The following is a 12,552-nucleotide window of genomic DNA, read 5'->3' as shown; positions in this document are numbered from 1 at the left end:
TTACAGCACAATGTCCACTTTTTCACGATTGTAACAAATATAATGTCAGTCATTAAAACATTACGAGCAGTTAACAAGAGGCGTAAAAGCAATCATTGACGACGGAACGTAAAATGAACTGTAGTTAATTCGCAAAAACTAGTAGCTTCGTAAAAGTTATGGCCAGTTTTGTTTAAACAACAACTGGTGGAAACATACTTGTGAGAGTAAGAATTTTAGAGGATTCGTTAATTTGTTTCAGCCAAATGACGACCACTGCTGGACAAAGGCCTCCCCCAAGTATTTCCACAATGACCGATTCTGCGCTGCCCATATCCATGTGTTTAGGTAAATAATTCAACCATAAAAAGCTCTATAAAATCTAATTAAACATCAGACGGCGTCTACATTAAATGTTACTTGGTAAACGAGTACCTACTTAACTAATCAATCATTGTTCAACTTTTCATTGAATTCTAATTCCTCAAAAATACGCCTTTTGATCTCAACAGGTACAATCAGCTAAAGGAAATCATCCGAGCAAGTTGGTAAACAATTTGAACCGTCAGTTGGCTGCGGTTACGCCCTGTCTGATTGCATTTGCGAGAAGGTAATGGTATAGGAATTTGTTTAATAATTCACTCAGATATCAGTCTGCAGGAGATGAAATCCTGAAGGCGTGACTGGAATTACATAGAGCTGGGAATCGCTTTGTAAGTACCTCCATATTTAAGGAGGGTTAAAGTTCCGCGTAAACGGATTAGATGTTGTTAGCACCGGTGTAATCGGATTTGATATTACGAGAATTTAAACAAAAGATACATTCATAGGTAGTTGAATGGAGACCACGACTCGGTAAGGACACACTATTCCCGCGCGAAAAATCGATGTACGAACTTAAAAAAGTTAGCAGTTGTATGAAAAATGCTTATGAAACTTTTTGGGGGAGGGGGAGGCTTTTTTGCCATACGCTGAAATGATGATGATGATGACCAAATCCATGTTAGCATTGCGTCCTAGCTATAGTTAGATATGGTATACGATAAATGTTATGTCCCGACGACGGATGGCTCTAGAAATCCTAAGCTGCTAAAGCAAAACTGTTAAATATCAAACAGCTAGAAAGCCATTTCAAGGTATTTTTCCAAAACCTTTCAACGGCAAAGAGCAGCAGAAATTCATATTGAAGCAGAATTAAATGATAAATTGTAATATCGCATTCAACTTTCGGCGAGTTTCGAACTTGGTCGGTACAAATTATACTACTTTGGCATAACTTTATTACAAACAGAGTAACGTGTTTCGTGTAACTTGTAGTTGCCAAAGATATCAAATGTATCTAATTAGAAGGCACTTGGGCCAAGATTAATGTGAGTAACTGAGGTAAACTTGAACTAAGTTCCTTTAAGGGTTTAATGTATGGCCGGCTTTGGAATAGTTTTGAGCATTGTAAAGAAAACTATAATAAGGGACGTGGAAAAGTGCTTTTTAAAAGCTTTTTGCAAAAATAAATGAGTTTTATGAGAGTTTTAGTTTTAGACTGTGGAGATAATGTAAGTAGCTTGTGGTCGTGTGAGAGGCCAGAAACTTCTTTTAACTGAGTAAATGTTCCAGTAATAGAACTAATAAGTTTAGAGCACCATACATATTTTGTAACTTATTTGCATTATACTGAAGATCCAATTAACACAGATTTAGGTTTAAAGACTTTATTTTCATAAGAACACAATATTAACACTTCACTTGAAAAGAGATAAATGTTATAATATTTAATTTAATATTTTTGCGCAGCATAGCATTCTTCATTAGTCTAATTGCAAATTAAAAACAACTACAACAAAAACATTGAATACAAACATAATTACCTACACATGTGAAGTATAGTAATAACAAGACAAGCCTAGCAAACCATAGTAGGTACTTCTCTAAATTATTTATTGTTACTGATCGCCAGCGGCCTCATGATCCTCGAGGCGTTAAAGTAGTTTTGATATTAACGATAATGCTCAAAAGGAGTGTCATTAAGTTCCCAATTTACGTGGGACCCTTAACTTTTGGTTTGGTGAATCTTAATCGTGGCTAATCCGAATTTCAACGTGTGCTAACTGTGTTGCGCATTAATTAGAATACAAATTCTTAGATTCTAGGTTCGTTAGACATTTCAGATTTCACACTTTAGTCTGCTAAGACCTAAAATGACGGGGATTTTAGAATACGAGATGTAAATCCGGCCGTAATACGATAGCGAAAATTAATGAAAGTCGCTCTTGAAATCACGTTTTAATTTTAAATTAATTTGAGTAAAACCTTAAAGAAAGAGAAAAAGGTTTGGTGATTTACAGAGGATAGTATAGTAGATAGCTTCCAAGATTAGTACCTATTTACACATTGAAAGTGTATGAGTAATGGCAAATAATAAATAATGTTCGTGAGACAGACGATACTCATTCAAAACGATAATGTTTCTCCAAGATATAACATACTTTTTGGCATATTCACAAAAAATACTAGATAATATAATTCGCCTGAAGTCCTAAGCTAGTATTATATCATACTGAAATCAGCTCTATAAATAAGGCAAGTCTAGAGAGACGTAGGGCCCTTGGGCGCTCGACCGTTTGCTGGATGATAGAGAGTCTACTATTAATCATATTTATGATATTATACGACTGGCCTAACGTATGACACTTTACACACAATACAGGGTGTCCCAAAAAGTAGTGTTAAGCCGAAGCCCAGAGGTAGAGCATCACTAGCCAAATCACCGTGACTTTTAATAATTTTCGTGTTATGATTTTCTTTACAACATACAGGAATTACATTCGTGTTATGGATTTAAATACTTCTGAATAAGAATAATAATTTAAATACTAGTATTTATCTAAAAATTACGGAACATACATGGGGGTGATTTGGATAGCCCTAGTGAAGCTCTACCTCCGGGCTTCTGCTTGACACTACTTTTTGGGACACCCTGTATATTATACAACACTTAGGCTGAGTTGCACCACCTAACTTTGACCGTAATTATAACGATAACCGGTGAGTTTTGTATGGAGTTTGACAGATTTCTGACGTATGTTAAAGTTAAATTAAGATGGCGCAACCCAGTCTTACATTGCTTGCGTAATTTTCGGCTGTTTTCTATAGTTGCGTCTATCGATCGTTCGTTCGTTGATTTCAGACAAATGCCTCCTACTGCTGGACTAAAGGCTTCCCTCAAGGATTTCCATAACGACATCCAGGTTCTTCCCACGACCTTCTTTTTCCTGTGGCAACACTACCGCTAACAGCTGATTTGAACTTGTCCCAATTTATTTACTGATTTTTATTTAATTTAATATCATAAAAGGTCTCTAAACTCATCACTGTTACTGTTTTATGTAATTATAAGTGAAATAACGTTTAAATCTGTGTATTGCATTGTGTTTATGGTGCAAATTGTGCAAATACTTAGGACCGATTTGACAGTGCAATTGCGAAAATATTACGTTTGATTTTGTTAACATTGTTCTATCTTTCGAAACAGGTACCTATTTGTTTTATATTTACAACAGTAGTACATATTTTAGAAACGAAATACTATTATTGTGACCTTATACTGTCACCCGCGTAAGAGGTTATATTTACCTACATTTTTGTCAACCTCCAATTATTGATCAATTGATCCTTTGGCATTTACATTTTAATACTTTATTATTTACCAAAAGAAACAATGCTTACACGTAAAGCCTTTGCTCGCCGGGAGGAGTCCCAACTCCAACTGGCTTTGAGAGATTTGAAGGCAGCCAAAGACTTGATTGAGCAATTAAATAGGGAAAGAGAGGACAATGAGAGGGAGCTGATGGATGTGTGGGATAAAAACAAGCATTTAAAGAAAGAGATGGCTGAGCTGCACACCAACTATGAGACAATTGTAGAGGAACGGAATAGGCTACAATTAATCATTGACGGGTTTGGTGAATGCAATGAAGAGTACGTACACAACCTCAGACGTATGACCATCATGAAACAAGACCTTTATGATGCTCACAGCCATATCGAATTAATGGAAGCTGAAAGAGAAGCCTGCACAGCCACCAAAACCCAAATCATGTTTGACGAGTTAGTCGGTAGTGCGCCCAGCCTGACCCAAACTGCATCTGACAAACAATTAATTACCATAGACCTAACTTGTGATAATACTTTAAACAATACTCCTGTATGCGGTAAGATTGTCAGATGCAGTAAAAATAAATTTAAAAAGTATGTAAAAATTAGTAATTATATTAAAAAAACAAATAAGTTGATTAAAAAACAAAAATGCTTATACAACAAAGTAAACTATATAAATGAGAGACAGCGTCTAAAGAATGAGCTTGACATATGTTCCACAATGTTAGAGAATAGTGTACTGAAATATGAACATGATGTCGAAAACCTAGAATATAAATTATGTAATCTTAAGAAATCTTTGAACACAATGTCTGAACGGTATCAATGTACAAAAAAAGAGTGTGATGAACATTTCCAGGCTTTGAAAAAATTTATATCTAATTGCAACTGTAAAAATTCTATCCTATTGGATGAATCTTGTACAGATAGTTTTCAGTCTGGTTGTGAGTCACCACCTACTCTAAACACCCTAAACAAAGACTACTGTCCTAGGATATCACACACATTTACCAACGGCTCCCCAACTAAAAATATTGAAAAAACCAACATAGTAATGTTCAGTGATGAGTTAGGCAAAAATATGGGCCAACTTATTAATAGTTACTTGGGACAAAGTGTAATCAACCATTGTTTACCGGGTGCTTCCTATTTACAAATTATGAGAAAAATAACAAATTATTCGTTCTCAATAAATACCACATTAGTAATTTTAATAGGAAATAGGGGCAATGTAGGCAAAAAAGACCTACTAAATATTTTTGATAGCTTATGTTTACTTAATGTAGATAAAATAATTTTGTTCACATTCCCCTACAGTAGAAGCTTGCCACAGGAGGAAAATAATTTAAGATATAAATTGAATTTGACATTGAATACACTGACATATAATCAATGCAAATTCCATGTAATTGACATTAACAATTATTTAAAAAATAAATGTTTATTGACAATAGATAAATATAATTATCTAAATAAATATTGTAAAAGACGAATAGCGAATTCGCTATCATATTTTATTAAATATTTAGCCATTAATTTGGCTAGCCAAACTGCTTTTATTGAGCAGAACATGGATGTTCGACCCTTGGAATCTGTTCCAAATCATAATTTAAATTACATCGTAAGACAATAGAGGATAACTCTGGCATACAAAATTCGGGTACAAAGAAATTTAACGGTTTTAATTTAGTGCATCAAAATGTACAAGGCTTCTCCGGCAAAGACTTGGAAATTGAGTTATTTATCCAAGAATTGAATATTCATGTCTTATGTTTAACGGAACATTGGCTCAGGCAATATGAACTAATGCTGAGCATTAATAATTATAAGCTTATTAGTTCATTCACTAGAGAGTTAGCTATTCGTGGAGGGTCACTAATATTAATCAATGATAAATTAAAATGTAAAGAGCGTAAAGATATTGTATCTCTCTCTGTTGAGCGAACTATTGAGCTGTCATGTGCAGAACTGGACGACTATGTTATTGTATGTGTATATAGACCCCCATCTAGTAACTATGAATTATTTGAAACCACAATGGAAGAGGTACTTAGAAGAGTGTGTAATAGTTCAAAGAAAGTAGTTGTATGTGGAGACTTTAATATTAATATAATAGAAGATTCCTCTCTTTCAATACGGTTTTTAAATTTATTCAAATCTTTTAACTTGTTAAATCTTTTCTCTGAAACAACTAGGGTGACTCCAACATCAGCTACTTGCTTAGACAATATATTCTGTAACTGCTTAGTGCTAGAGAAATCAATAATAAATTTTGTTAATTCTGATCATTGCGGTCAAATAGTGTCATTTCAACACCATTTTGTGCCATCGAGCAAGGAAATAGAATATAGACCAGTCACTGCATCCCAGAAAGACAAATTTAAATCTCAAATATCTAATAAGGTCCCACTTTTGCATTATTTTAACTGTAGTATAAATATTTTATATGAGCAATTATTTGAATTAATTAAAAATGAGTTCAATAAAACTTTTCCTAAGAAAACAATTATTATTAAAAACAATAAAACTAAATTCAGTGACTGGGCTACAGTAGGTATTTATATTAGTAGGAAAAAAATGTTTGAATTATATGGTAGAAAAGCCTATAGTAGCGACCCGGACTTTATAGAATATGTAAAAAAATACTCAAAAGTTTTTAAACAAGTTTGTACCATGGCAAAATCTATTTACATACGTGACAAAATTAAAAACTCTGGCAACAAAATTAAAGCTACTTGGAATTGTATTAATAAAGAAACTTGTAGAATTATATCTGGGGATGACACATTCGCATTAAAAATTGATAATAAGTATATTAAATGCAATGATAAGGTAGCAAACGCATTCGAAGGTTACTTCTCAAATGTACCAATCATAACAACAAGCAATCTTAATTCATGTTCATATCAGGCAATGTCTCTTCTCGAGGGTTGTGTTGATGTTTGCAATAGCCCATTAAAATTTAGACAAATAGACCCCATAGTTATTATAAAAACTTTCAAAGAACTAAATATAAAAAAGACAGAGGATATATGGGGCATATCAACAGACATAATAAAACCCATCATTCCTCTTATAGCTCCCCATTTAGCTCATATCTTTAATGAATGTATTAACGAAGGTCAGTTCCCTACCCTGATGAAACATAGTAAAATCATACCATTATTTAAAGCAGGAGACAAAAGTGACCCATCCAACTTTAGACCTATATCGATACTACCTGCGCTCAGTAAAATATTTGAAAAAATTATTTTCAATCAACTACTGTCTCATTTTAACTTAAATAAACTGTTTCATGAAAAACAATATGGGTTCACAAAAGGGAAAAGTACGACCGATGCAGGGGTTGCTCTTATCAAACACATTTTCGATGCTTGGCAGGAGAAAAAGGATGCTATTGGTGTATTTTGTGACTTATCGAAGGCGTTTGACTGTGTTGATCATCAAACTCTGTTATTTAAGCTAGAACATTATGGCGTATCAGGCAAGGCCTTAAGCCTATTACACTCTTACCTCTCAGACAGATTACAAAAAGTAAATATTCACGGAACTAACTCTTCGGACGCCCCCCTAAAAATGGGAGTGCCCCAAGGCTCAATACTGGGACCATTGCTCTTTCTGATTTATATAAATGATCTACCTTTTTATTCAAAGGACCTTTGTGAGATAGTATTATTTGCTGATGACACTTCTTTAATTTTTAAAACTGACAGGCGTCAGGAAATATTTGACGACGTGAATAATGCTCTTTCCAAAGTATTAGACTGGTTTACAACTAATAATTTGCTATTAAACGCAAAAAAAACTAAATGTTTAAAATTCACTATGCCTAATGTCAAACAAGTTAATACTAATATTACAGTAAATAATGAACGCATTGAACTGATAAACTCTACTGTCTTTCTAGGTATTACCCTAGACTGTAAATTACAATGGGGCCCCCATATTGCTGCCTTGGCGGGAAGACTTAGTTCAGCTGCCTTTGCGGTGAGAAAGATCAGAAACTTGACTGATGTTGAAACAGCAAGGCTTGTATATTTTAGTTATTTTCATAGTATTATGTCTTATGGTCTTTTACTGTGGGGCTCAGCAGCAGACATAGAATCAATTTTCATTTTACAGAAAAGAGCTGTTCGGGCAATATACGGTCTTAAACCACGTGACTCGCTTAGAGAAGTTTTTAAAGAAATCAATATATTGACTGTGGCTTCGCAATACATATTTGATAACATTATGTATGTCCGTAAACATATACATTTATTTACTAAGAAAAGTGACGTCCACTCATTTAACACGAGACATAAGAATAAACTTGCTGTTCCATCATTTAGGTTGCATAAGATAGGTAATTCATTCTTGGGGAAATGTATTACCATATTTAACAAAATACCACACAACCTTGTCGAATTGCCAATAAACAAATTTAAGATACATATAAAAAATACCCTTATGTCCAAAGGGTACTACAAGGTTCGAGACTATATTGATGACAAGGATGCGTGGTCAGTTCAGTCTGCACATATTTGATGTACTTAAATTTGACTATTCTTACCGTTAGATAATTCCTGGCAATAAGTGGTGACTGAGTTTGTTCCGGCGTTTCTTCTCAGCACTTGCCATATGTTTGTCTCGAAGCGCTGGTAGGGCCCAAAAGATAAGGAGACATGTAAAGTGCCCCATAAGGGCTACCTTTTCTTTTTTTATTATTTTCTATTGACGTTCATAAGTGCCACTTGTGGTCTAAACTGAATAAATATTTTTTGATTTGATTTGATTTGATTGCTTCACCAGATCGTCGGTCCGCCTAGTGGGTCTATAAAGTTTTTTAATAATATCCTGTGAATTTCACGCCTACAATGTAGTATTTAAAACTTTGTTTCAAAGATATACAAAAGACGAACTCGATATAAATATCACTCCTTTTCAGTTATTAAAGAAAGTTCAGTAGCAAGCGTTCCACAACAGAAATCCATTTTTAAGACGTCGTAGTAACTTTACTCAAGATTTTTAATTTTTTTTTGGCAGTTACTTATTATTGATAATATTAACTTCTCTATTTTCTAAATTGCAAGAAAACCGCAATTATTTAATTGCGGTTTTCTTGCAATTTAGAAAATAGAGAAGTTTTAGTAGACACAGTAACTTCTCTATAACTTATCACAAAGCAAACTTACGTTTAAATATAATTTTCACTGAGACAGATCACACGAAGGAAAACCTCTTAATTTCTGTTTCCAAACCACTTTGAGACCTTACTTACATAGTTTGGATAATTTTTTCCAATAGAAAAATAAAACAGTCCATTTGTAACATCATAATACAACTAAAACTGATGACGTAAATAAGTTATACAATAAATCTGTTGACGATGTTCTGTAACAGTTACAGAATTGCTATTTTAGATGTGTGAGTGTTACATAACGCCACATAATGTCTAGATTATAGCTCTTAGAACTACCTAGTACTCGTAATATTACTCCTAATGTCTCAAGGCCTTTTAGGATGGCTGGCTTTCTGCCAGGTCCACCACTAGCAATGTTTTTTAAGATAAAAGTATTTTCATTGAGGTTAGGTAATAATGTTGTGTAACATAAATAAGGATGTGTCTGAAAAAGACGTTGGAAATAATAATAAACTTCCTACATAATTATTCTTAACTTTGCCAACTACTCTCTATGTGTTAAGCTGTCTATTGACCAAAAATGTTCTCATTATAGTAAACTATGTAGAGTAGGTATTACTAGAATTTCATGTTTCTTTATCATTTTTAGGTAAGTACTATTAAAAGGACATGGATAGTTATACCACTAATAAATATGAAAAAGCTTACAAAGGCTATAAAAAGCAAATATAACCCAACAATCTTACAAAAACAAACCCCGAATAATCAATATTGACATGCTGTTTATAGAAACTGAAAGGATTTCGTTACCAACGTACTTTATTAATATTTAGCAATAACGCACCCACTTCCCTATAATTTAATTTATAAAACGTTCCTGGAAACGCTTGTGAGGTACTGACATTTATAGGAGTATAACAATTTAAGATATCAGAGAAATTGGGGTAAGAAGATGGGCATTTTGATATTGCTACAGATTACGAGTAGGTGCTACTGAAATTGCGAGTTACAGAAGTACTTCCTTGAAATTCATTTTTAATTATGTTTTACTGAAAGCCCGTGAAAAAACGAATATTACATTTGCTTTTTGAGTTTCAAATGCTTTTAAAATAAAATTAATTTAGGATTAAAGATATGTGTGTAAAATATTAAGTCCATCCATCCAGTTGCAGGTTTTGCCTTCATACAAGCTAAGTAGTGTGTAAAATGAGTCAATTTTATCTTTAGAATAATTAATTACTAAACCACAATTTTAGATTTTCATTTGTAATGGAAATATACTTATATTTTTAGATCCTGAAACCTTACACCATTCCAAATTACTTAACGGAAATAAGATATTTCTGAAAATTACGTTATAAATGAGAATCCATGTAAAATAAAGATCAATTCAATAATATAAAGGAGCAATGATATTATATAAAAACAAAAGCAGATATGTTATAAGCGCTCGCGCTGTGAATACTCAAATACGTCCCAATTGGGACGTCTTGTGTTTAGTTTGCGTGTGGCCTACGTCGTGCAATCACGTGCGTACCACACCGTAAGTTCCTGTGTTCTTACCAAAATAAATAAAAAATGCCATCGTGTGTGTTTCGAAAGTGTACCAATTATGACTCTAAAGTAAACAAAATACAAGGGATCTCTTACCACATGTGATTATGCAAAATTATTTAGTATTTATATTTTCAATTATTTATGCAAACAATCAAGACGCCATGCGCCATGTTCAAGTTAAGAAAGAGAAAGCGATCTTGTTTTGACGTTAGAGCGATAAGGATGCGTGCGCTGCGGACATAGATTAGTTAGTGCAGAATCGTTAAAACTATAGCTATCTCTTTCATTTGCGTACTATTTCGTATCTTTTGTTTCACTTATCAGTTACATTTGTCAATGTGTGCAATTTGGAATAGCTCGGCACGGATTAAAATCGTAATTTCTATGAACGTAACATATACAGGGTGTCCCGTAATGTAACGTCAAGCCGGAACTGGGTGTTGAGGCAAGTTGTGCTGGTTATCAGAAAAATAAAAAAAAAAATCTATGTGGCATATTTTAAAAATAATAGGCATTTTAAAAAAATCAAAAAATTCTACTCCAGGTGACGGTCCTTTTACTCGTGTTGCCACAAATCTTCACTTTTTCCAAATTTTTTTTTTGTTATGTAACCCTGAATAATGCTTCTCTAAATTGTTATCAAAATTACAAAACCAGCTGCTCCAACTTGGATGAAAAAAATACATTATTCCCAAAAAAAATATCAAAATAAAAATTTTGCCTAGTTTAAACTGACTGTACTGAAAAAAAATTGTACTACGCGAGTGTGGCAAGTGACGTCATAATTTGGCGCATTTAGTAAGGATTCCAAAATGGTATAACACTTTGTAAAATCTTGCTGTAATTGTCGACAATTTTTGTTTATTGGCAATAATCCCGTTTTTAACTTTATCTACCTTGGTTAAAAATATTATTCTAATGTGCCCAAAATTCAAGTTTCTGGCTTAAGTGAGGTGGAGAAGCCATTTTAAAAGGTATGAGCGGGACGGAGAGGGCCATCTTACCAAGCAGGGATGTTATGGATATCCGTAACCGTAACCGAAACTATCGGATATCCGAAATAAAAAAATATCCATAACCGTAACCGAAACTGATTCAAAAGTTACGGATAGTTTCGGATAAAGGCCAAACTGCAAAACTCTATGAAATCTGCAGTATACACGCCACAGCTGCAATGCCGCGCTGCCGATTTCATAGTTTTGCAGTTTGCGGTTGCAGTTTGCGGTCTGCGGCCCGTCTTGGAATTGTACCTTAAATCTTAATATTTGTTACCAACTTGTCTGGCATTCGCTGGCACCATCTAATATGCCAGCCTGTTTTACCTTTATCATACATAGGTGTCGTCTTAGTTGGTACATAAAGTAGCTATGTGGGTCACGCTCACGCAGCATCTTGCTATTTGTATTATACCTACATTTTTGAAATTCTAATAATTCCGTAACCGAAATTATCCGAGACTTTCGGATAATCTGAAATGATTTCATATCCGTGACCGTAACCGAAACTGGTATAATATTATTCTAATATCCGTAACCGTATCCATAACCGAAACTTCATATCCTTATTATCCCTGTTACCAAGTACAAGTGCAGGCAGAGCAGGTAGTAAAGGCGCGCGCGCACGGGTGACTTTTGTCACAGTATGTCAACTACTTATTACTGTCATGGTGACAAAAGTTTGAACTTGAATTTTGGGCACATTAGAATAATATTTTTTAACCAAGGTAGATAAAGTTAAAAACGGGACTATTTCCAAAAAACCAAAAATTGTCGACAATTACAGCAAAAATTTACCAAGTGTTATACCATTTTGGAATCCTTACTAAATGCGCCAAATTATGACGTCACTTGCCACACTCGCGCAGTACATTTTTTTTTCAGTACAGTCAGTTTAAACTAGGCAAAATTTTTATTTTGAAATTATTTTTGGGAATAATGTATTTTTTTCATCCAAGCTGAAGCAGCTGGTTTTGTAATTTTGATAACAATTTAGAGAAGCATTATTCAGGGTTACATAACAAAAAAAAAATTTGGAAAAAGTGAAGATTTGTGGCAACACGAGTAAAAGGACCGTCATCTGGAGTAGAATTTTTTGATTTTTTTTAAATGCCTATTATTTTTAAAATATGCCACATAGATTTTTTTTTATATTTTTCTGATAACCAGCACAACTTGCCTCAACACCCAGTTCCGGCTTGACGTTACATTACGGGACACCCTGTATATAGTTCTATAATATCA

At 33.8% G+C, this 12,552-nt stretch overlaps 1 long non-coding RNA gene across 1 annotated transcript; it reads left to right on the top strand.

The window, feature by feature from the left end:
- Window positions 1–3,240: 3,240 nt before the first annotated feature.
- Window positions 3,241–8,407, top strand: LOC135077974 (uncharacterized). Its single transcript, XR_010258554.1, has 2 exons — window positions 3,241–3,508; window positions 7,541–8,407. It is a non-coding gene; the product is annotated as an uncharacterized LOC135077974 (long non-coding RNA).
- The last annotated feature ends 4,145 nt before the right edge of the window (window positions 8,408–12,552 follow it).

The sequence above is a fragment of the Ostrinia nubilalis genome, chromosome 14, assembly GCF_963855985.1.
Source record: "Ostrinia nubilalis chromosome 14, ilOstNubi1.1, whole genome shotgun sequence".
Taxonomy (NCBI): Eukaryota; Metazoa; Arthropoda; class Insecta; order Lepidoptera; family Crambidae; genus Ostrinia; species Ostrinia nubilalis.
Note: the sequence above shows the minus strand (reverse complement) of the source record. Positions and strands in the feature narration are given on the sequence as shown.